At 44.9% G+C, this 26,850-nt stretch overlaps 1 protein-coding gene across 1 annotated transcript in view; it reads right to left on the bottom strand.

The window, feature by feature from the left end:
- The window catches only part of LOC144766967 (uncharacterized), a 58,325-nt gene extending 34,643 nt beyond the window's left edge, over positions 1-23,682 (bottom strand). Inside the window, exon 1 of the mRNA XM_078650648.1 lies at positions 23,495-23,682. The gene's annotated coding sequence lies outside the window, so the exon portion shown is untranslated. The remainder of the gene's footprint in view (positions 1-23,494) is intronic.
- Between the last annotated feature and the right edge of the window lie 3,168 nt (positions 23,683-26,850).

The following is a 26,850-nucleotide window of genomic DNA, read 5'->3' as shown; positions in this document are numbered from 1 at the left end:
GGCCTCATTGCGATGGCGGACGGACTTTGTCCATCCACCATTGATACAGATTTGGGACCGGCCGCCTATGAGGCGGCCTCCTCACCATCCTAATCACGATGCGACCGCCACCTCGGCGGTCGCATCACCTATATTTTGCATTGTGGCGGGGATACAGCCCCCGCCACAATGGAAATTGGAGGGTGCAGACACATCCGTGCAACACGTGGCAGGCACCCTGCAGTGCCTGCCACACGGGGCAGGTATATGCAGGGGGGCAGTACATATCCCTGCACCTTGGATTGAGGGGGGCCTGCTACGGGCCCCCAAATACATTTCCGCCATTTGTTGTGTGGCGGACTGTCCGCTGTAAAACAAACGGAGGAAAGGGATATCATAATCCCAGCACCGCCACAATGTTGGCCAATGTTTTTGTTCCAACAGGCGGTCGGAAAAGGACTACCTGTCAGACCAATGGCGGGCGGTCTTTACGACGATTCCCCCTGCAATCTCTCGGTAAATATTCATATTACATAAAACACGAGCCGCATTCAATATATCAAATGGAATCAGATGGGTGTGTTGTTGTAACGACTAATCACCCACAAAACGTTTGTAATATTTTCCTATAGTTAAATGCAGCTTAAAATCGTCTGTCCTAGCTAACTCGTGCTGTGCGGCCAAGACTACTCAGTTGGCATATACCAGCACTTACTTCTGCGGTCGGCAATCTTGCCGGATAACCGGTATAGGGTGTGCTGAATAGGTGCCATTTTGCACTAGATGAGAAATCAAAAATGGACCTATCACAGTTCTATATTCCCTGAGGGGCTTAAAATCGTGTCAGCCAGATTGGAGTGCTGTTTGCCAAAGAATTACCTATTTATCATGTTTGATAACTGCATACTCGTTGCATTGTCATTCATATTACCAACAATCACTTATTGTCTGTTAGTAATATGAATGACAATGCAACGAATATGCAGTTATCCAAGACGATAAATAGGTAATTTTCTGGCAAACAACACACTACTACGCCTTAAGTTGATACCAGCTCTTCTTACAACACTGTAAGGTAATATCTTATGCCTTTTTCTACCCCAATGGCACATTACTACATGAATAAGAACTGATTTGATATACCTTACTATATTTTTAGGACACAAATATAACTGTTCTGTACTATTGAAATATATATAGGATTCAGACCTAGCGTTCATTCAGCGCAACAAGAAGTATTACATACATAAGTACAGGTGAGCTAATACCAGTTGGCACATTGCTGGATGGTGTCAGGGATAGTATCTAAGCATGTATTTTAGTCACCCGCTGAGTCGACTGTCCCACAAGGGTGATCCCACTACCCTATATGATATATCTCACATTCTTTGTATCTTTTATACCCTTGGATGATCTTGCTCAGATTTTTTAGAAACTACGGCCACATTTTTACAGTAAACACAAGGCTTACATTACAACCACAGGTGGTGCCTTTAGGTCATTTGACCCAGGTGGTGGGACTTTTTCAGTTAGAGTTCAGTTAGAGTTTCCTCTCTAAAATGGATTTATATTTTATCCTCAGCCCTGATGAAGTCTGCTGTTATATGCATAACATATAGATGAAACGTGTTGGCAAGGAAAGCGGAAAGTCCAAGTACAAGGGCCGATTTGAACATTGGAATAAAGAACTGTTGATACCACGATCTCAACGACTACACTATTTGTTTGCTTGAAGGAGATTAGGTGGGTCTTTTTACTCCAGAGCACCAAATGAGATATGGACTTCTGTTCTGTGGACTGAATGATGTATTTACCACTCATACAGGTTAAGTTAGGGCACCTATATTTCCAGCCACCTTCTATAGTACAAAGTACCCTGTCTAACAAAGCCTTGGTCCATCTGCTCTATTCTGACTTGGCTGGACCATCAGTTTTTCGATGGTAGATGCCCTCCTGGCTCTGCTGTTGCAAAGTTTACTCCTACGGCTCAATAGATTAGGTGCCATGGAGAACCGACATCAGAAGGCCCTTCCTCTTTTGAGCCGCCTGTCTAATGTCTAGGTTTCTGGTTCCTTACTGCCAGATAAAACCCCTGTTGTCATGGACAGATAAAAAATGAGAACTTCCATACCCTGGGAGATGGCTTCCAAGATGTGGGATAATTCTTTTGATTTCACAAATACACTCCCACTTTTGGAGTCTGTTTCTGAAAAACAAAACAAAATGTGTTGCATTGCCGCTAAAAGACAGCTCCTCAGAAAGCCCAGAGATCACCGCAGGGCTGGAGGTGATCTTGGAATTTGTTAGGCAGTAGTCAGGCCACGGGGGCAGAGAAGATGACTTCCGCCATCCTGATGGACGACAGGCCACATGCCAGGTCTAAATCAGACCCCCTATGACTACCTGAGGGGACACTTTTCAGCAACCTTAGAATTCCAAAAGATTGTGGAAATTATAGAAAGGTTCTCAACCAATGCCTTGTAGTTTGCATGCAGCTACTTGATGCCACTTCATAGCTCAGTGTGGTATATTAGAAGAACTGCAAGTTATAAACAGCAAGTAACAAAAGGATATTTGTAACAAAAACAATACCCCACCGAAATATCTACATAAAGAACAATCTGTAATCTACATGTTACACGTTGTCATTTGCAGCAGGCACATTAACCCTCTAGCCTACTTTACAATGCGTTGAAAAGACAAAACACAAATCTCTCCAAAAAGTGCATTCACCACCATATTTATCTTGCTGGTAGTATTATCCCCTTAAAATTGCTGGGCACACAAAGATCTCCGCAGCAGGTGCCTCAACTACACACAATATTTAGAACTTCAGCCTTTTTGTGACCAATAAAGTAAGTCAGAACAGATATACTGTCACATTCATCCTTTTCTCCAAGTTCTTTGAAGGAGACATTTAAAAAAAAATAATGAAGTGACTGTCAGACTCCACTTTTAATGTCCCAGTCCCTTGTGAATAGGTTTACCAGTTATCAGGGTTTGTGTATGTGAGGAAGGTCAAGTACACAAGTTCACACTGACGTGAACAACTATTAATGCATCCAGTCCTCAAATAGAGGTTATAAGAACATTAAAATAAACAGACTTGCTACTGCCTGTATTTAAATCGAGTAGCGATGGGTTCCATCCCTCAGTGTGTAATAAACATGCTGCGTCCCCCTGGACACCAGTACCTACCAAGGGTGGTTTCTGTGTGAGTTCTTTTGGTGGTCCTTATCCAGGCTGTGTCTAAATCTCCGCACAGTAGCATTTAGAGTTGGCACCTAAGGTCTCTGGAAGTACAGAACATCAGCGGTCCTAATATATATATATATATATATATATGGAGCATTTTCCCTGTTTGTGCCATGGCATACCTTTCAAAAGGCAAACAGGGCCAGTCTGCAGTATTACACAGATTGCGCTGCCCCGAGCTTTGAAGCAGCTGCTCCGTATTTCACTTGAATGCTCTGCCCTCAGAACATCCGCGAAATTGTGCTGCCCTTGGGGCAGTGCACTCAAGTGAAATACGCATCAGCTGCTTCAAAGCTGCTACCTGTTTCACAGTGGAGGCGGCACCCACCTGCATTTTCAAGAGAGATTGAAGACCCCCTTGTAGGTAGGCATGGGCGTAGAAAGTGTGGGGGACAGATTTTGGAGTGGGGGGGACAAGGGGGACAAGGGTTTGGGGGACGAGGGGACAAAAGAATTTCCCCTCTCCCTTCTGTTATTCAGCAGGGCAATTAGCACGCGAAAGCGCTTCCTAATGGCCCTCCACTTGACCTGCCTGGAGTCAAAGAGGCCACCCGCCCTCTGCCCTTTGTTATGCTGCAGGAAGGCTCGGAGGCCTGGGAAGGGCAGAGAAGGGGAAAAAAACTGTCTCTTTTCCTTCATACCCATTTCTGTCTTTGTCGCGCTCCTCCTTAAGTTCTGATTTCAAGAGCTCTTATTACTCTCTCCTGCATCTCCTTTTCTTCATTTGTTTCTCTGTGAAATGGATCCAAAATAGGCGGACACTGGCTGGATATTTCCTCATTTACTGACCGTTTTATAATTCCAAAGAAAAACCACGGGACGGAGAGAAAACAAATGAAATACCTAAATTAAGCAATACAGAGTGGTCAGCAGACAGGCCAGATTGTTATTTACACCCACACACATTAGAACCACTTTACAGAGTTTGCCAGTGAAAGCGCTACTTTCTTTTTTCTACTTTCTTTGAACAACATTGTTTTCCCACGGGAAGTGCATAATTTCTAAAGGGACTGCAATACCTGGTTGATGAGTGGAGTGAAAATGTTTAATATGATCGTATTCAACTGTTTTAATTATTTTAGCTTATAAAATGTGTACTGCAACTCTGTGTTCGGGGATGCGATTTTTTTTTAACCAAACTGCTTACATTTTGAAAGGATATAAGCAATGGATATTGAAACGGGTCCCTTCCTGGTCCTGTAGCCATGTCCTGAATTTTTCTGGCAAAATCACTTACTGATTTCTGAATAATGAGTTTAAAACTGTTACGGTAACTATGTTGTTCCTGAATACATTTCACATGATTTGCTTATTCTTGCATTCCTTATGAGTGTTTGCTTTTTTCAGGGTGTTATTCATTTTTTTCAGGCAGCATTTTACTGTTGTCTAGTGTGAGAGAGCACAAGTCTGAAAAATGTATGAGTGCACCATATTTACAAGCACGTAGTTAGTTTAAACATGCTTTTGCACACGAGTGTTTTATATTTAGAAGTGAAATACACAGAGTGTCTTATATTCAGTAGTGAAATGTATAAAATGTTTAAGTAGAGTAACAATAATCATAACTGTGTGAGATTAATGTAGAAATGTTGGAATGAATATGAAAACCTCATGTTCTCATGTTAAAGGAATCATGTTAGAGTGAAATAGAACTCTAAAAATCCAGTATATTGTGTAGGCCTTAGGGCAATTCACAGCAAATCTAAACGTGCTGCTAAAATAATGTGAGATGGAGTTAACCTGGTTCTTCCACAAATGTATTATCGAATTAAGTTTGAAATATATGTTTTATAGATGTGTTGTTTTAGAAACGTATGCTAGTTAAGAATGTTGCTGTTTAAATCAAGTTAATGTTTTAAGAGTGCAGGGACCTGCTTCATGTAAATCAAGTAGGCCTGAACTGATAATGTCATATCGTTTGAACTGCCATGTGCTCGTTAGGGAAGAAGTCGAGAGGTGTCCAGCACCGAGCTTTGAGTGTGTTTTACGACCTAAAGATATGGTGGAGTCTGGAATTTGAGGCCCACTGCAGGACGAACTGTATGCAGGTGCGAGGGTCTTAATCAGCTCGAATGAAAGGGACTTTGTTCAGTGGCGCTTGGCGCAGGCCTGTAGGAGTTTCCAGGAATTTCAGGGGGTATCAGCGCACTGGAGAAGAAGCCTGGGAACCAAGGTCAACTATAACGAGGGTCTTGAAGAGTACCATCATGGAGTTTACCGCGCAAAGATGTACCACGTGAGGGGCGTCCCAAGGGGCGTTTCTATTGGAAATGTGATTTGGTATTAGGGAAAGCGACCCGGGAGGAGAGCAGAGCAGATGATTTTGGGAGCCTAAGGAAGCGGATGGGTAGGCAGATAGGCTGATCAGGAGAGACCCATTATCAGAGAAGAGACAAAGAGAAGTGCGTGATCTTCTTAGGAAGTCACCACGGCTGACACCTAGAGGGGTAAAGATCTTGTTAAGTAGGGATGTCACTTAGTATAGTGTAGGGACAGACTAACCTTAATTTTCTTTTCTGTAATGACTTTGAGGTTGCAACTTGTATCCATTTTGGCAACGCTTATGTTGTTGGAAGTTGTACTCATTATTCTGTTTTTCAGACTCAGACTATTCAAAAAGTTCATGTTCATAGTGATACCAATTTATCTTCTGAATCTCATTTTGAGAAGTTTGTATCTTCAGTTATCTTTGACTTTATATTCAATCTTTGAAACTTAAATTTTGGTCAGTGGTCATTTAGAGTGGTGTAAGTTCTTAAATTGATTGACTTATTTTTAGATTACCTTTTACTCAATGACAGGTACCAACGATTCAGTCGACTTAGTTTGGGATTTGGTAAGGTAACTAGTAACCAGTAATCCCGCGTTAACAGTTGGTAGCAGAGGATGGTTATCTTCTTGAGGAAGGTAATCTAGAGAGGTTAGTTTACCCCAAGGCCCCGAGACGTCGAGAAACGAGCAGCGGAAGAATCGTGTGCCGAAAAGGTGCAGACGGTGCGAGAAAAGCAGCAGTATCGGAGGAGAGTGAGTATAAAAAGGGTCATGCGTGAACAGATTGCGGTGTTTTGTGTTGTATTTGTATTGTAATGTCTTGCGGAGTTGAATGCCTGTAGTGTGAATGAGAGAAGGTTGTGAGCGCGCGCAACCTGGTAAGCTGGTTACCTGGTAAACGGGTGAACTGGTGAAATCTTAAGTTCAGGCCAGAGCTTAAGTGCTTTTGGGTGTATCGAACATCCAGGGTAGTTGTCGACCATAGTACGGAGGTCACGAGGTACCATTGACCGCCGTGGATCCAAGATAGGGGGAGTGTAAGAGTGAGTGTATGAGTAACGGACGCTGGTCGAAAGTTACTGTGTGTGTAAGTAACCTATCGGAGAAGGCGATTGTCTGGAAGTAAACGGAAAGACATTGCGCCAAAGTTAAGGTGACAACTACAGAAAGACTGTGGGCGTACAGTCAAGAAAGGTGATCGCTTGGACGGAAGTAATCATTTTTCAGAGTATGAATGGGACGCGTGCATGACCGAGGAGACGAGCTGAGAAAGGAGGGGAACTGCTGCGAAGGGGGACAGGTGACGTCGGCTAGAGCCGCGCTGTGATTGAGCGGTTGGTGTGACGTTAGCTAGAGCCGCGCTCTGGTTGGGCGGCTAAAGTGACGTCGGAGGAAAGTCGCGTACGGATAGGCCAGTTAGTGAGAACGGGGCTGAGATTGGTGGATTGTCATCAGGAAGTAAATAAACGCGGAGAAAAGAGAAATCATGAAGTGTTTTAAGTGTTTGAAAGGGATTTTTAAACGTAAACGAAGTGAACATTATTATGGAGAGGAGGCTCCGCCGGAGGGTACGCCAGCTCATTATATGGCAACGAATGTTGGGCTGCATACCATATTATGGATTGGGGCTTGGAATAAGCTTACGGAAGGGAATGAGGAAATGCAGTTCCCGAGGTACGGGACGTTTAAGTTAGAGGTGTTACATCGGCTAAAAGCAACCATGTCCTCATTGAAACCCTCGCCCAGACCAACACAGTTTGAGGCCCTTAATGCATGGATTAGGGCTGCACACGACAGAAATTTGAACAGGCGTCAACAAAGACTGACGCGATCGGTAGGAGCAGTGCGAGATTCTAAATGGGATGAGGAAGCAAAGCGGTGGAGGGTACAGGTTATTGAGGTGGAAAAAATGTATCCGATGAGGGAGGTGGCAGGAGGAGGAGGAAACCTCATGGAAGAAGACGAGGAAAGCGAGTCGGAAGACAATCTGATAAACAGATTGTTAATGGATAGACCACCTCCGAGAGTGGGGGTGATAGAAGATAGAGGGCTCGCAAGGGAAGATGGGAATGCCATTGAGGGGTATACACCACTCCCTATATCGGAATGGACACCTACCAAAGGTGGGGAGACACCTCAACACAGCACAGTACAGAGTGTAGTGGGAAGGTTTGTGGTGCAGAAAACGCCAGCCACCGAAAGGGTTGAGTCCTTTGGATTGCCAGATGCTCTTCAAGTGCCTGTTACCATAGGTCCTATAGTATCGATCTATAACCCTGAGAGAGATAGAGAGGAAGAACAGAGGCAATTGGATAGAGAAAGGATCGAGATGGAAAGGAGGAATAACGTGACAAATGCATGGAAGCACTTGCCAGGTTCGGTAACGTGGAATACCCCATTAGATACATCTGTGGGTCCCAACACAGGACAGGGAGGTCTGAGAGGACCGATGGACCTACGGGGACCGCGGCCAAAGTCCTATACAGAATTAAGAGCTGATTTGAGGGAATGGGATGGGTCCGCAGTAACCCCGAGTAATAGGTCAAGAACAGAACCAGAATGGGAAAGTAGAGGTAACAGGACTGTATCTCATTGTGGGGCCAGCGAAAGTAGTCAGGGGCGGGAGGGCCAAAGTCAGGAGAATAGAGGAGTTACACGTCCTACGGAGGAGAGGGAACAGCAGGAGCAAAATAGTAGGAGTGTAGAGTGTGAGGAGATGTCCCGTCTCTGGGAGAAAGGAGGAGATGAAATGGTACGAGCTTTTCAGAATAGATTTAGGTGCCTTCATCATGTACTCGGAGAAGATGTTCAACATTGGAGAAAGGAGAACAGCGATAGGTCCCGCCACGCCTCGAATAATCAGGAATCACAGGGAAGTAGGGAAGAAAGAGGGAGTAATGGAACATCTTACCCTGCATCCCGTGAAACTAGCCAGGATGGGGAGAGAGGGGCTATGAGGCGTGAAGGAGTGTTTCACCACCCACCCCGAGAAGATGGAAAGGCATGGGACCTAGAGAGATGGGAACAGGGGAGGACTCCCTATAACTCACCAGTACCTAAACGTAGATCTCGGAGCTGGGATGGGAGAGATGTGGATGGAGGAGCTAAATTGAGTGTCTTGAAAGCTGAAATTAAGGCAAAGAGGCTCGATGTTACTAGTTTAAAATCAGATGTTGATGAGATAATAGATGGAACATTGCCTTTGGAAAGGATAGAATTGTATGAACAGGATGAGTTATTGTTCATGGCAAAGGATATTACTAGGAAAGCTAGAGCGTTTCATGAGAAACTGACTGATTTGGCAGACAGGTATGCCGTGGATTTATCTAGGACAAGGGCATTGCAGAGTAACCACAGATTACAGTACGCAGACCAGGATCTAGATGAGAAGAGAACTACTGGATTAAAAACACACATAAGAGAGCTGGTATCAGGGATAAGAGTGTGGAGAGAATTGGACAAATGGGAGGAAAGGTGGTCGAAAAAGGGCACAGTTAGACGAAGTGCAAATGTGATGACCCCCGAGGGAAGGGTAATGCACATGGAGGCATTCCCTTTGCGAGAAATATCAAACGGAAATTATGTACATGTGCCCTGGAGTAGAGGAGACTTAGCTGCATTTACCAACTCATTTCCGAAGTTAAGGGACAATCCAGTAGAGTGGTATAAGCAGGTAGAAAGGTTTGTCAAGATCTCGAAAGTATTGTGGATCGATTTGAACACGTTGTTTGACATCGTGGTCCCATCTGATTTGTGGACCCCGTGCAAGACTAGTGTTGAATGGCCAAATACTGAACCAGTGAGGGATGCTCGGACTAATGGACCGTCCGAGATTGTCATGCGAAAGTATGAAAGGGTAATAGCTTGGTTGAAAGATAAGGTACCACCACAGGATATAGATTGGGTGAAAATAGACCGAACGAGGCAGGAACCCAAGGAGACAGTTCACGAGTTTTATGAAAGATTATTGAAAACATTCAAGCAATACAGTGGACTAGATGTAATGGATCCCAAAGATATAGGGCAGTTTGTGTCAAAGTTTGTCTTGGGGTTGAGACCTGATATTTGTTTGATGATACAGCAACACTTAATCTGTTGGCAGAACAAACCACTAGATGAGATTTTACGTTATGCGAGATACTGTAGCGACGAGATAGATTCTAAAGCCAAGAATCTAAAAGAGAAATTGATGGTGGTGCAAATGCAGTCCGCTGGGAAGGGGGGCCAACAGAAGCAGGGGATGGGACGAAAACCAAACGGTCAGAACAAAGATAATGAAGAAGGGCAGAGACCTAGGATAGACTTTGCCACTTTAAAGAAAACGACAAAGTGCCATCAGTGTCACCAGGTGGGGCATTGGCGACGCGAGTGTCCCTTTAACCCTGAAAATGGAGAGCTAGAAGTAGAAGAGCAGGTCCAAGAAGTCCCGACTCAAAAGGTGACAGTTCCAGGTAGCAAGGTGGTCAAAGGGGGGACTTCGGCTCCACGGGCCCAGTTCCCACAGCCACCGAAGGTAGCGACAGGGGGAAAGGTCTTTAAACAAATGCCTCTATTCATCGAGGAAGAAAAGTGTTATTACATTGATCCATTGACAGGACAACGTGTGAGCAGTGAAGAGGGCTGTACCCTCGGGGCAGTCCTAGAGGTGGATCAAAGAGGGCCATTTGTTGAGGCAGAAGTGGCAGGGTGTCCCACAACGTTCTTGGTGGATACTGGGGCTACCCGATCAACTCTGAGATCGGCGGTGGTTCCAGACTTGCCGATGTCAGGGGAAACAATTCAAGTGGTAGGAGTCGCGAACAAAAGGCTGACTAGTCCCTTGACAGAACCAGTGTCTGTGAAGATAGGAAACCATATGAACGAACATCAGTTTGTGGTTTGTGACTCGAGTCCGGTATGTCTGTTAGGAAGGGACTTGTTGTGCAAATTGAACTGCACAATATACTGCACCCCGCAAGGAGTGGAGGTACAGACTACCGACGATGATGCTACCTTTAAGGTGGCCAATTCAAAATCCTGTGTAGAACTATATCCTACTCTGACAGTAGAAGATCTTCCTCAAGACTTACGAGATGCAGTGGCGTCAGAGGTATGGGATTTCACAGGAGAAGAAATAGGATTGATTAAAGGGGTAGAACCGGTAAAAATACTAGTAAAACCAAATGCCGAGTTTCCAAGAACGCCTCAATACAAATTGTCCCAGGAAACGATTGTAGGAATAAAACCTGTGATCGAGTCAATGATACAACAGGGAATACTGAAAGAAATCGTGGGTAGTCCTTGTAACTCCCCGATTATGGGTTTGCAGAAACCTAGTGGGAAATTCAGGATAGTGCAGGATTTACGAAAAATTAACAACATAGTCGTTTCATGTTGTCCCGTGGTACCGAATCCTTCAGTGATACTGTTTCAAATACCATGTCAGGCAGAATGGTTCACAGTGATAGATCTTTGCCAGGCTTTCTTTTCCATCCCATTGGATGAAGAGAGCAGGTATCTTTTTGCTTTTAAAATGGAAGATCGCGTTTTAACATGGTGTCGAATCCCACAAGGATTCACAGACAGTCCATCCATCTTCAACCAGTTGTTGAAGAAGAATCTCGAAAATCTAGTGCTGCCGCAGAATTCGGTTCTGGTCCAGTACATAGATGACCTACTTGTTGCGTCAGAGACAGAGGAAGCCTGTAAAATAGACTCAATTGCCTTACTGAACCATTTAGCTGAAAATGGACATAAGGTATCTCCGAGCAAGTTGCAGTACTGTCTGACAGAAGTACAGTATTTAGGGCACCGGTTAGAGAAAGGAAAACGTAAGGTGTCACCAGAGAGGATTGAGGCGATAATGAAGATGAATGCGCCTACAACACAGAGAGAAGTTAGAATGTTCCTAGGAATGGTGGGTTACTGCCGACAGTGGATAGTTAACTTTTCACTGAAAGCAAAGCCCTTACAGAAACTGACGCACAAGGAGGTGAGTGATCCGGTACCATGGGACGAAGAATGCTTGGTGGCGTTCTTGCAGCTGAGAGACGATTTGTGTCGTGCTCCGGCTCTGCGAATGCCCGATTACGAGAAGCCATTTTCACTCTATTGCTGTGAGAGAGAGGGATGTGCTTTGTCAGTCTTGGCACAGACCCACGGAAATGCCCGTAGACCAGTTGCATATTTTTCGGCTACATTAGATCCAGTAGCCGCAGCGTTGCCCGGATGTCTCAAATCCGTTGCTGCAACGGGTGTCAGCATTGAAAGGAGCGAGAGTATTGTGATGGGACATCCAGTGGTTGTGTATGTACCACATTCAGTTGAATTGCTAATGACCAGGACGAAGACGCAGCATCTGACCAATAGTAGGCTCACGCGCTACGAGCAAGTTATTCTTGCCGCGGAGAACGTGACTCTCAGGAGATGCTCTGTCTTAAATCCTGCTACTTTAATGCCATTACCTACTGTAATAGAAGGCGAAGGATGTGAAGACCACGATTGCCTTGATGTGACTGAACTATGCACGAAACCCAGACCAGATATTGTGGATGAGCCGTTGTCTGACCCCGATGAAATTTATTTTGTTGATGGCTCATGTTTAAGAGACGATACTGGTCGGTTGAGAGCAGCTTATGCTGTTTGTACCATTACTGGAGTTGTGGAAGCCGCTTGCCTGGAAGGAGTACATTCCGCACAGGTAGCAGAAATCATTGCCCTAACTCGTGCCTGCATAGCAGGAAACGGAAAGAGAGTCACCATATACACTGACAGCCAATATGGTTTCGGTGTGGTTCATGATTTCGGGCAGTTGTGGTCTCAGAGGGGTTACATGACCTCCTCTGGTTCGCCCATTCAAAATGGAGAATTTGTGCGACTGTTGTTAGAAGCATTACAAGGTCCAGTTGACATCGCAATAGTAAAGTGTGTAGCTCATACTAAGAATACAGATTTTGTGTCACAAGGCAACAGGTACGCTGATGAGGTCGCACGTTATTGTGCGGAACAAGATTATTCTTTTTCAAAAGTGGAAATAGATGGTGCTGAAGAAAAGACAGAATTAAGCATGATGTTAGAAACTGTAGATACTTGGGAGGATTTAAGAATGATGCAGGAGAACGCACCTGAAACAGAGAAAAAGGCATGGGAAATAGCAGGTTGCGTGCGAAGTGAAATGGATTTTTGGGTTTCAGCAGATGGGAGGGCTGTGTTACCTGAAGAATTAGCTAATCCCATGGCGAGAGAAATACATGGTCCAGTACATCTAGGAAGGGATGCTATGATGAGAGTGTTTAGGCAAACTTGGTATTGCCCTAAATTTAGAATAGCAGCAGAATCAGTATGTAAGCGATGTGTTACCTGCCAACAACTGAACGTAGGCAAACGAACACCAGTCACACTGAGTCACATTGGGAGGTCGGGGGGGCCTTTCAATAGAATGCAACTAGATTTCATCGAAATGCCAAGAGTTAATCGCCTTCGGTATGTGTTGGTGATTGTATGCGTATTTTCCAGATGGGTTGAAGCGTACCCTACACGTAAGTGCGATACACTCACAGTGGCAAAATTGCTGCTCAGGGAGTTGATACCGTGCTTCGGGGTGCCTGCCTCTTTGGAATCGGACAGAGGAAAACATTTTAACAGCAAAATAGTGAAGATGTTGTGTTCCACACTGAATATCGATCAAAAGCTGCATTGTAGTTATCGACCAGAAGCTTCAGGAATTGTGGAACAAGTGAACGGCACTTTGAAGAATAGATTGGCTAAAGTAGTGGCATCCACATCTTTGAGTTGGCCAGATGCTCTTCCTTTAGTGCTTATGAGCATGCGCAGCACCCCTGACAGGAGGACAGGTCTCTCTCCACACGAGATTCTGATGGGGAGGGCCATGAGACTTCCCACAGTTCCAACTGCTGCCCTGTTGAATATTACAGATGATCTGATCTTGGATTATTGTAAAGGACTGTCTGACGCCATCCATTCTGTGTCCCTTCAGGTGCATGCGGCTGAAGTTCCAGCATCGAGGAACCTGTGTCATGACCTGAACCCAGGGGACTGGGTGTTGGTTAAAAAACACGTCCGGAAGAACTGCCTAGATGTTCGCTGGCGTGGGCCTTTTCAGGTAATCCTGATAACGAACACCGCGGTGAAGTGCGGGGGGCTACCTAATTGGATCCATGCATCCCATACTCGAAGAGTTCCAGCACCTCTAGAAGAAACAGCTCCTATCCCAGACGAAAGCCCAGAAGTGGAAGAAGAGTCGCAAGAAGGGATCGAAGCAGCTGAGGGGGTGTCGGAAGAAGTTGGGAACGCATCGGATTCAGAAGAAGAGCGAAGGCAGGACGGCAGTGAGACTGAAGACGCAACTGAAGGAGAGAGCAGCAGTGAATACGAAACAGACACAGATCAGTACCAAAGTGATCAAGAACCGAGTGTGAGGACGAGATATAGGAGAACAAGGTGTGAGGCTGCCACTTGGCCGGGAAGAGACAGGAGGCTAAGTTTGAGGTCGGCCCAGGAAGAAACACTTGTTCCTATATCCGAAGACTCGGATCACGAGGAAGATACCCAAGAGGGAACCGAGGAGGGCCCTAGAAGATCAAGGAGGGTGCGAGTGCCTAGTAGAAGATACTCTACTCCTGATTGGACCTACCTCGTTGCAGATGTCGGTGGGGCACAGAACCGGGAGGGTCAGGGAAGTGAACCTGATCAGAACTGACCCAATCATCACTGTACAAATTCTGTTCCTGCTACCGGGGGCGGAGACTGAAAGGTTGCTGACACTCAACATCGTCTATCCCCCTCTCCTAAGCGGAATAAGAAAATTGATTTTAGAAACAGTTGAATTTCCAGTTTGCTGTTCACGATATCCAGTGTTGGAGGGAACGCTCCTTCGGTTAGAAATGCTTGAGCGAGTAGTGGAAGCTCTTGGAATGCTCATTGTTTTGGACTAACACTTTGTTGTAAAAAGACTTTTTGAAAGGACTTTGAAAAATTACTGCAAGATAACCTAGCGCCGAGTGGAAGAAGAAAATTGGTAGGGGTTTCCTTTTAGCGGATGGAGAAGGGCTAGGGTTGTCTGTTTTCTACAGGACTTTAAAATGTTTTGCGGAGTAAATTGTCGGCTTCCAAGTGTTCCAAAGAGGGACAGTATGTAAAAGAAAGACTTTGTACAGAGAGAAGAAGAAGCGAATGCTGGAAGAAAGTCAAGAACTACACTGTTTGAGAACATGGAGGCTGGCAACCCGAACCGCAGGGCAAAATGTATAGTTGGCACATTGTTGGGAGTGGTGATTTCCCTGATAGTTTTAGTGGTTACTGTCTCATACATAGTGGGACACGAGAGAGATGCAACTGCAGTTAAGGAGGTCAAGGGAGTGTCAACACCGAGAACCACTATTGTTAATGATAAGGGAAACATCAACGATAAAGACAAAGCGTTGTTAGATGCAGAAATAAAGAGGTTACACACAGATGAGTCACAGGGAAATTACAGGTCGAATGCTTATGCTAAATTGCTTTATGAATACGTTGATGCCATGGAGGTGAAGAATTGCTACGTTTGTATGCAATTACCAGCTTCTGTGGAGGAGGGTATCAGATACCATCATCTTCCATTGACATATGGAATCACATGCAGTTTGTTGTTGAGCATATTTTATGGACGAGAAGGATTTGAGTATTATTTCTCGAATTTCGACTCGACATTGCCAGAGGTCCCGAATTTCAAGCATTTGAACAAGTGGGACTACTACAAAAGCGAAGACAGATTGCACAAATGGTTTATTCCATGGAAAACATTAGATACTTCACATGCTCGAAGAAACAATCTGACTTGTCAAGTGTCAGAAATTGAGAAAAAGTTTATAGGACAGGTAGATACTAGATACAGGAGGCAGAAGATTCTGAAGGCCTCAGGACAATGGGAAACAGATTGGACCAAGGAGGAAAGGGCACATCAAAGAAAGGGTAGTATTGGTCCAATTGCTTTAGATAAGGAGAAACGGGGGAAACTGTGCATCCATAGGAGTTACTCCTATTATGAGAATTTTTATGTAGGTCAAGTCAATTGTGAACATGCCTTTCAACTGGAGTATTACTCTAAGGATTTTTTGAAAGGGATGCAAGCAATTCCAAATGTATATTTTGTATGTGGAAGAAATGCCTATGTGAAGCTACCAGATAATTGGTATGGATCATGCTATCTGGCTGTTGTCTTCCCTAAAATATATCATGTTGAGAATTTAGAAACGACAAAGAAAGAAATACCAACTAGGTGGAAGAGAGGGCTGGGTGCAGCAGAAGTAGTTGGAGATGTACTCGGTGCTGCATTCCCTTTCTTAGGACTGATATTGAATGACATTAAGATTAGGAGGTTAGCTACAGTCGTAGATAGGCTGTCTGCCAGTACTGCTAGATCATTGATGCTGATAGAAGGTGAGATGCAATCGATTAGGGCAATGGTTCTTCAGAACCGACTTGCTTTAGACGTTCTGTTAGCTAAAGAGGGAGGAGTCTGTAAGGCTTTGAAGGTCCAGGAGTGTTGCACTTACATTCCAGACAATTCAAAACCTCTAGAGAAGTATATACGAAACATCACTGCCATACACTACGAAATTGAGGATCTGACAAAGATAAATGTGTGGGAAAAAGTAGGTCATGGAATGGGTAAAGTTGGAAGTTGGTTTGCCAACTTAGGAAAGGGTATCGTTTGGTACATACTGAAACCCATCATCATAATAGTGATTTGTGTAATCACTTTGTGGGGATTGGTGCGTTTGTATCAGTGGTATAGAGCAAATAGGTTACAGAGAACTATGAGGAAACAGGAGGAAAAGTTGACAGCGATGCAGGACACCCAATACAGGAGTCTATAGGCATTAGAGACAATGAAAAGAGGTGGCACTGCTACGACTTCACTTTGAAGGGTTCTACATTTTGTAATAGTGTCTTGATGGTGATGACCCCTGAAGGTCATCAAAGGGGGGATTGAGAGAGCACAAGTCTGAAAAATGTATGAGTGCACCATATTTACAAGCACGTAGTTAGTTTAAACATGCTTTTGCACACGAGTGTTTTATATTTAGAAGTGAAATACACAGAGTGTCTTATATTCAGTAGTGAAATGTATAAAATGTTTAAGTAGAGTAACAATAATCATAACTGTGTGAGATTAATGTAGAAATGTTGGAATGAATATGAAAACCTCATGTTCCCATGTTAAAGGAATCATGTTAGAGTGAAATAGAACTCTAAAAATCCAGTATATTGTGTAGGCCTTAGGGCAATTCACAGCAAATCTAAACGTGCTGCTAAAATAATGTGAGATGGAGTTAACCTGGTTCTTCCACAAATGTATTATCGAATTAAGTTTGAAATATATGTTTTATAGATGTGTTGTTTTAGAAACGTATGCTAGTTAAGAATGTTGCTGTTTAAATCAAGTTAATGTTTTAAGAGTGCAGGGACCTGCTTCATGTAAATCAAGTAGGCCTGAACTGATAATGTCATATCGTTTGAACTGCCATGTGCTCGTTAGGGAAGAAGTCGAGAGGTGTCCAGCACCGAGCTTTGAGTGTGTTTTACGACCTAAAGATATGGTGGAGTCTGGAATTTGAGGCCCACTGCAGGACGAACTGTATGCAGGTGCGAGGGTCTTAATCAGCTCGAATGAAAGGGACTTTGTTCAGTGGCGCTTGGCGCAGGCCTGTAGGAGTTTCCAGGAATTTCAGGGGGTATCAGCGCACTGGAGAAGAAGCCTGGGAACCAAGGTCAACTATAACGAGGGTCTTGAAGAGTACCATCATGGAGTTTACCGCGCAAAGATGTACCACGTGAGGGGCGTCCCAAGGGGCGTTTCTATTGGAAATGTGATTTGGTATTAGGGAAAGCGACCCGGGAGGAGAGCAGAGCAGATGATTTTGGGAGCCTAAGGAAGCGGATGGGTAGGCAGATAGGCTGATCAGGAGAGACCCATTATCAGAGAAGAGACAAAGAGAAGTGCGTGATCTTCTTAGGAAGTCACCACGGCTGACACCTAGAGGGGTAAAGATCTTGTTAAGTAGGGATGTCACTTAATATAGTGTAGGGACAGACTAACCTTAATTTTCTTTTCTGTAATGACTTTGAGGTTGCAACTTGTATCCATTTTGGCAACGCTTATGTTGTTGGAAGTTGTACTCATTATTCTGTTTTTCAGACTCAGACTATTCAAAAAGTTCATGTTCATAGTGATACCAATTTATCTTCTGAATCTCATTTTGAGAAGTTTGTATCTTCAGTTATCTTTGACTTTATATTAAATCTTTGAAACTTAAATTTTGGTCAGTGGTCATTTAGAGTGGTGTAAGTTCTTAAATTGATTGACTTATTTTTAGATTACCTTTTACTCAATGACAGGTACCAACGATTCAGTCGACTTAGTTTGGGATTTGGTAAGGTAACTAGTAACCAGTAATCCCGCGTTAACAAGTGCATAATTTGAATTTAGTTGCAGCACAATTGAGTTGTAGCTGAAGGCAGTGCAAGTTTCTCTCAGTGGGGCACTATGGTGTTCAGTGTGGCAGAGGATGTGGCACTCTGGCCAGAGCTGCTGAATTCGGAACTGGAGCACCATTTCCAACCAGTCCACCAGACCGCACTCCTGACAGAGCTCATTTCTTTTTTTTTTTAATTCTTTTTTATTTTAGGAATGGAAAACACAGTAAGCATGTTACACATTCACGAGTCTGCTACGGTACCAGCAATACATCGACATTACAGCATATTCGCATATATACATCAAGGAGAAGTCTCTTTAATCAGTGTCCTCTGAGCCAGTCTGCGGGGCGTGAGGAGGCTCGCAGATGGTCCCCCTATACTCATTCCAAAATGTCCATATTTCCTTCGACAGAGCTCATTTCGATGCTACACCTTAGAAGGCCCGATAGACCTTAGAAGCCCTGGTGTCTTAGCACCCGCAGGTGGACCCCAACGGTGGCAAGTGTGAGTTAACCTGGAAGTCCTGTCCACCACAATCCATACTGCAGTTCACCTCCAGTCTTGCGAGCAGGCATACAAAGAAGCACACCCTAGATCGACAGTGACTGTCACTGAAGTCACAAGATCCTTGAGGCCAGTCCACCTTACCCATTGGTACCTCCATTGGCCTTTTTCAGCAGTAGTGGTGCAACTTACTAGGGGTTGGCAATTTAGGATTTGCATGCACACCAAACTTAGGGGGTGATTATAATGAAGGTGGAACCACCACGTCACCCCGTCATTGGCGGTCCCACTGCCATCAGTGACTGCATCAACGCCAACCATATTACAATGGCGGGTGCTTTCCTGGCGGTCGGAAAGACCAACCGCCACGCACCCGACTGGCTACTTGAGCCCGCCAGTGCGGCGGAGGGGCTCTTGGTTCCTACAATGCTGGTGGTGCCAACCAGGCACCACAGTAGGGCTTACGATACCCCTTACCCGCCAGCCTATCCATGGCAGTTCACCCGCCATGGAAAAGTTGGCGGAAAGGAACATTGGAGGCCCATAGCGGGCCCCTTTCCCCTCAGCCCCCAGACATGGGACCTGAAAGAGCGTCCGCCTCCCCCCTTCCGCTCCAAAACCACCAAGATAATCTGCGGTGTACCCCAAAGCTCATCCCTCACCCCAACGTTGTTCAACGTCTACATGGCACCACTCGCCCACGTCGCGTGACAGCACAACTTAAACATCATCTCCTACGCTGACAACACCCAGCTGATTCTCTCACTCACCAAGGACTCCCACACTGCCAAAACCAACCTCCACGAAGGAATAAAGGCTGTCCCCGACTGGATGAGGGACAGCCGACTGAAGCTGAACTCGGACAAGACAGAGATCCTCATCTTCGGCTCAACCCCATCGGCCTGGGACGACTCCTGGTAGCCAACGGCACTATGAGCACCCAGCAACCACACACGAAACCTAGAGATCATCCTTGACCCCACACTCTCCATGACAAAGCAGGTCAACGCCGTCTCCTTCACCTGCTTCAACACCCTCTGCATGCTTCGCAGGATCTTCAAGTGGATCCCCACCGAAACTAGAAGGACAGTCACCCAAGCCCTCGTCATCAGTAGACTGGGCTACGGCAACGCACTCTATGCAGGAGCCCCGGCCAAACTCCTGTCACGACTGTAACGCATCCAGAATGCCTCCGCACGACTGATCCTCAACATACCCCGCCGCAGCCACATCACACCCCACCTGAAAGACCTGCACTGGCTCCCCATCAACAAGAGGATAACCTTCAAGCTCCTCACCCATGCATACAAGGCACTCCACGACACCAGACCGGCGTACATCAACAGACGACTCGGCTTCTACACCCCTGCCCGCCAGTTCCGCTCCGCAGACCACGCCCTCGCCATTGTCCCCCGCACCCGAAGGGTGAGCACTGGTGGTAGATCATTCTCCCACCTCGCCACCAAGACATGGAACACCCTCCCCATCTGCCTACGACAAACCGAAGACCTTCTAACCTTCAAGAGACTCCTCAAGACCTAGCTCTTCGAACAGTAGCAGTCCCCCCCCCCTAGCACCTTGGGACCCTCACAGGTATGTAGTGCGCTTTACAAATGCTATGATTGATTGATTGACAAGTCAGTTTTTACATTGCGGCAGATGATGCAGCCAGCAGCACCTGCTGCAATGTAAAAGATAGGCACTGCGAACGCCATAGTGGCGGTTGCATTGTAATGCCTATCGTCGGGCCGCCACCTTGAAGGCCAGCGGTCCCATTCCCTGATTCGATGGCTGACGGACTGAAGTCCGCCTGCCTTCGTAATCAGCCACTAAGTTTGCAAATTTCATGGTCTCTGCTTCATGCACAAACACTTTTAACATGTGCAGCCTTCTTTCGGGCCACTGGAGGTATGCAGCAATGGAGGCCAAAATTATGTTGCAGTGTTGACTAAATGATGCAACAATAAAAAGGCTGCAGCGTAATGCGGTACATTTTATGATACTTTATGATCTTAACATATTTAAACATACTAACAGCCTCTACAAAGCTTTTGCCTCATTAGTACCTGTGTAACATACAAATGCTGCACAGGGAAAGGTGACCAGTCAACCTTTGAAAATGGCCCTACACTTCACAGCAACATAAGTCACATTTCTTTTAGTAATTTTCGAACCGTTTGAGCTACAAAATTGTTTTTGGTCAAATCGTTAGATTATGCTGCAGATGATGTATTATGTGGCAAATATGATACAGCCATAGTTAAGTGGAATTTTTTTTCCACTTAACTTAATTTTGCCCCAGCATTGTAGTTGATCAATTTATAAGTTCCCCAAACCCAAAAGTCGAGTTTGGGCACAATTTGCCTTTTAAAAGCAGTCCTACAACACAGGGCTACTTTTAAACTGACCTCAGGCTTCAGCAGTGCACACATGCAAATGCAGAAAGGGCTGCTGGCCTTCTAAACTGCCATGCCCTAATATATTCTAGGGACTTAAAGGTAGTTCTAATCTCCCTGCCCTATTATGAACTAGGGCCTTATAGGAGAGGTCATGCCAATCATAGGGGTACCCTAACCCATAGTGCACCCTAGTGTATGTAGGTGTTTTCACAGTATCTTTAAGTGTCTCTTTCAGAACAGCACTGGCCCTGTGCCTGTTCAGGCAGAGGCCAGGGTCAGTCAGAGTCGGGTACCACCAGTACCAGTCAGCAAAACGTTGGGGAGTGCCCAGGGCACAGGATGGCTTTGCAACACTAAAGAAGCACACTCTCAGAATTTAAAACATAACACCATGGTTGGGGGTTCTCTTTAATAATTAGAATTGATGTCTATCCTAGTGAACCCATTTCCAACATTAGGATAAGGAAATACTGGGGAAAAATCATAATGTTCTAATCTATACCTTGAAGTTTTCATGCAGCTCTTTGATGACGGTTAATAGCTCACTGTTCAATGTTAAGATTTGAACTTATAAACTGCAAATACCAACAGAATCTCTGAGACAAAAGCAGTAACTCACTGACCTATTTACATGATATGCATTTTTTGATCTGCCTGGTACACATTCTTTGCAGCATGCATATTAACCCATTGTGTCTACCTTACCAAGAGTCAAAACTTCCAGTAGACAAACCTTCGGTCTCTCTCAATAAAGAACATTAATCACCAAAGTTATCTTCTCCTTTTTATTGTTGCCTGAAAATTGCTGGAGACCAGGAATGCAGCAGCAGGTACTTTTCAAATCATAATGCACTCCCCCACCCTAAGTCAGCCACCTATGTTTGCTTGGTGCATCAAGATGATTCATATACATGTTTTTTTAACATTTGGTCTGATTACTATATGAATGTAAATAACAAAGCATAAATGAAAATTGTTACAACATGCCTGCTTTTCTTAATATTTCACTTAGAAAGTACGCAATTGTATTTGTTTAAATGGCGGTGATTTGTATAGGGTCACTGGAAAGTCCACAAGGTTGTCCCTGTCCCCCCCCAGAATTTTAGTGTCTCCTATGCCCCTGCAGGTAGGTGCAGTAAGGGACTATACCTGCCTTCAGGGGATGTCTGGAGGTTCCATGGAACCCCTTTTCCTCCCCTCCAGAGGTCTGCTTTTAGGAGGCACACTGAAAGCGTGCCACCTTTTTGTGGCACACTTTCAGTGTGCCTCCTAAGGGTTTGTTTGCCTCTGTGCCCACATACAAAATACGGTGCAGAAGCAAGGTGACCCCTTCATTTGTATAGGGCCACGCTCCCATGAAAATGAGGGAACGCCTTCTCGTGATAGTGCCAGCGATATCAGTATTGCGGAAGGGGACGCACAAGCGTCTGCAGCTCCTTCCCTAATAGCATTGTGCCCCAGGGGTGCACAAAGCGGACACACATGCCCATTGTGCCCCCGGGAGACAGGGCTTTAAGTGGGCCGGGTCTCACCGGGTCTGAGCACCGGCAGTTTTTTTAAGGGGGCCTCGAAACGGGTCTCTATCGGGCTCTGCTTTTTGCCGTGTCACAGGCGGTCCATTTTTTCCCCCGTACTGCAGTGACAGCAGGCACATTGGTGTGCCCGAGGTGAGCGTTGGTGAGAAAGGGAAATCCTTTAAAGAGAGTACTTTTCTCTATGGATTTCCCTTCTCTTTTTGAAACTCGGGAGCAGCAACATTGTCGTGGTGTCACCAGGGCTTTAAGTGGAAGTTTTTTCAATATTATATACAAGCCATAGTTTTTGCTTATTTATCTTACGCAACTAACAACCATTGACAAAGCCAATAGGCCTGACTTGTAGATATGATGTGACTTGTATCATATAGCTGGAGGGACGCAATGACAGGAACAGCAAAATACATGTCGGGCGGCACACTGTGCTAAACACAGATTTTTTGCTTACTTGTATTTAAGCCACGCCCTTAATTACGCTGACCACGCCCCTTTGAGAGCCCCCCAGTTTTTTCATCCCACTTAAAGCCCTGCCGGGAGACAATGTGTAATATGGCCCCAGGTAACAACAAAAGGAACTTTGAGGGAACAATTAAAACATTGCAGACTGGAGCTTTTGCAATAAACCAATCCGGACTTTCGTTCTTACACCTTCCCCCAAGTTCCCTCTGACACTCATACCTGACATGATTTCACTTCCTTTCAAAATGTTCTTAATACTGGTGATCGTAATTTCTGTCAGCTTTGCGTTGAATTTGAAGGTATTCAGGGTATTTTTCCCTCAATCACTCTCTAAAATGATCCTTCAGCTTATTCATTGTTCTTCCCACTCATCACGTAACTCGCGCCACCCCCACTGCTGTCACAAAATTCTGAATTTTCTTAGCTGAGTAGAGCAAGCTGTCGACTTTCGTTTCTCATTCAAAATACCAGTCCTAAGGGAGTTCTTTTTAAAATATACTTCGACTAGATAGCAGTCTATAAACTAAGATTCGTCTTATTGCCTGTTTTAGAAAAATGAAATGCTTTTGTATTTGACGTCAGTCTAGACGAGTGATAAATAAATAAAAAAGGTAGATTGGTTGCATTACTTACCCGTCAGAAGGTAGAACAAAAGCAGTTGCCTTTTCCCTCCACCTGAAACCCTTTGGGGTGAATTAAATTAGCAGTTAAGAGCGAGTACACCAGATTTGTAGTAGCAAATTACGTTCCTTTTGGTATAAAATGTTTCCCATCACTCCCTGAGCTGCGCCATCGTCCTCGACGGAGGAGTGAGCGCTCACAGACACACTTCCTCTTTGCCCTCTGTGTAACTAACCACAAAGTTGTGTAATAAATCAGTTCCTGCGCGCTATGCGTCTTTGAGCGGTAAAGGGGCAAGCATGGTACAGTTTTTTTGTATGTTCCACCAATGGACGTCAATTTATCAAAAAGTCTGGGATAGCGGAAGTGGCATGTGACTTCACATGCCACTTGACCTTCACTTTCACTCACACATGCATATGTTTATACATATACACACATTCACACAAACACACACACTCCCATATAAACACACACTCTGCCTATACATGCACACACATTCACACATACATACACTCTCTCTTACATAAACACACTTAAAATTCGAAGCACGCACACAGCATACATGTATTTAAAAACATTTATTTGTACTTATCTCCGCTGTCAGGTAAGTCGTTTTCCAGCTATGTGCATTCCATTTTTTTAATTAAACTAATAGCATATAATGTAATATTATTTTCAATTAGTATAATAAACAAGCATTTGCAATTCAATAGGTCTCGCATTTACACGAGTTTAAGCTATTGGCATTGTAAATGACAATGCGTTTATTTTATGTTTCAAAAACAAAAATATCAATAAAAAACATTGTCATTTACATTGGTAATAGCTCAAACTCGCGTAAATGCGAGACCCGTTGCATTGCAAATACTTGTTTGCATGTGCTGCACTAAGCTGATGCAGACTGCTCTGCAAACTAATTAAATAAAGCAGCGCGGCCGCTAAAGTGAAAGCGGACCATGCTGGAGTAAGGAAAGACCATTAAAGAAAATAGTGCTCACTCACAGAGACCGTGTACTGAGCCAAGTGAAAGGTCCAGTTGTTATGGGCGGTAACAAATGCAGACAAGCCGGTTGGCCTAACGGCTGGCTAGGGCGCTCGACCTCGGACCTGGGCATCTGGGTTCGAGTCTCGGTAATGACGCCAAACATCCTGTGATTCTGGGCAAATCACTTAATCTTCCCGTGCCTAACAAACATGAATGTGTGTCCTCATGTAACGTAACTGGTGCTATGTAAAGCGCTCTGATACCCGATTCGAGTCATGTTCTCTATATAAAAAAAAAAGGCGGGAAAAGGCGGGACTAACAAGCCTATGTACGAATCAGAAGCCAGCATTTTCGAAGGAAAATGACCCAAGCATAGGCATAGTATAGGCAGTGGGTGGGGCTTCCAAACTAACACAGCATGCCTCTCAGAGTGAGCAGCGCATGTGTGATGTTGCTTGGCTCGACCTAAAAAATGACAAAAAACAAGGTGAGTGAAGTCCCCACCGACGTCATTAAGGACGAGCTACTTCTGTTCCTGCTACTGATTTTTCCACTGCTGGCAGTAGGGGTTACAAAGGCAGTGCCAGGGGTCACAAGGGGCATGGCAGGTGGCGACCCCAAAATGAATCCATGTTCCCACCTCCACAGCGGTTAAGAGGTATGGCCTGACCCCTGATTGATAGCAATATGACACCACCGAGACCACAAAAAGGACTGGATCTCTGCAGGAAACCTTCATGGACATGTCTCTGATAATTCGCATTGTCTGCTGCTTACTACTGCGCTTGATCATAGAGGTTTTTCAGTCTTATATTCGCTGGGCATCCATGAGAGAGGATGTTTACTAGTTCTGGAGGACTGTCACAGCAAAACCTTAAATAAAGGCGAAGGGGTAACAGCTAAGATAGTGAGACAGCTACCGTTTGTGTTGGCTGGAGCAGGGTAGGATACTAAAGGGTGGATGGGTTTAGTTTAGCACTTTAAGACGAAGAGAGCACAGCAGAACGAAATATATTGAAACTAGGGGGAGGGAGGAGAGGGGGATGTATTAATTAGACTTAGTAAAAAAGAAAGTAGTGGTATTTGTTCCTCATTGCTGGATTGGCCATAAATGTAAATGCTCGCAACCCTTTTAAAATGTTAATCATGTCATTATTGCTCACATGAGGTGGATGAGCGGTACACTTCACCGGCGCTAGGGCCTGGCAGGCCGTACTTTCCACCATTTTCTGTGACGTCAATCTGCCAGCGGGTCGTCCGGTGTTGAGCATTTCTTCAGAATTTTTTCAACATTACGAGGCATTTGTTAGTTCTATTCCTATTAAAAGTACCCACTGCTAGCCAAAGTCCTCTGGGCCTCCATGGGCTTTTTTAGGTCTCGCCTGACCCAGCGCATGCGCTGTCTGGCGAGACTTTTAGTGAGGGCTCAAAAAATGCTACCATGGCCAGCCTAGAGATTCAGTGCATGTGCGAGGGAGCACGCTTAGGAGCAGAGGCACCATATTGCAAACCTCGTCATGCTCATTAAGCGCCCGCGATCACTTTCACTTTCACCCGCGATCACTTTCGGTGCCCCTTTGATGGTCTCAGTGAGCCGCGCGGCCAACTATATGGCTCTTAAAGATTGCCATGCCGCTTGTATGCATCAATTTGATGCCGGTGCATACCTCGCTGTGCTAAATCAGATGTATTAACAAAGGGATCTCTGTGTCAGGAGCAGCCGTCTACAGAGCTATTTGAGTACAATTCAAATGTCTGTTACACATTGTGCTTTGCAGCAGGCAGGTGGTGCCTGAACCACCAGAGTTATCTTACCACACTGATTCTTCCCCTGAAATTGATGCGCATACACAGACCTCTGCAACAGGCACTTTACCCTCCTAGGGTGCTTTAAAATGCAGGCTGTTTGTGACCAATTAAGTAAACTACACCAGATTTACTCTCACATTTATTCTTGTGAGCTACTTATTTGTGGAAGAGTTTTTAAGCAATGAATGCATTAATTGAGACTGTCAGACACTCCTTGTCCTGACACCTTGAATTCGTATTTACAGGACAGTGGAAGGTTTTTCCCCATTGCTAGCGCTGTCTGTGTTCAGTCTCGACATATAAGCAAGATATGACGAGCTATACAGCTATAGAAACATTGAAAAAGATGCTGCACCAATCAGTGCTTCGAAAGAGCCCACTCCCGAACCCACTCTTGCTCCTGGCCTGAGGTCCGCCTCTAACCCCAGGCGCTCAGGTTTAAACCACAGCATAGCGCCTCGACGCACCTAGCCGGCTTCATTCACACTTTATAATGTCATGTAAACAAACAGATAAAGCAGTGATTTTTTTAAAATAATAATTTTACCAGAGTTGTCCATCTACTGTAATA

This window comes from Lissotriton helveticus, chromosome 7 (genome assembly GCF_964261635.1).
Source record: "Lissotriton helveticus chromosome 7, aLisHel1.1, whole genome shotgun sequence".
Taxonomy (NCBI): Eukaryota; Metazoa; Chordata; class Amphibia; order Caudata; family Salamandridae; genus Lissotriton; species Lissotriton helveticus.
Note: the sequence above shows the minus strand (reverse complement) of the source record. Positions and strands in the feature narration are given on the sequence as shown.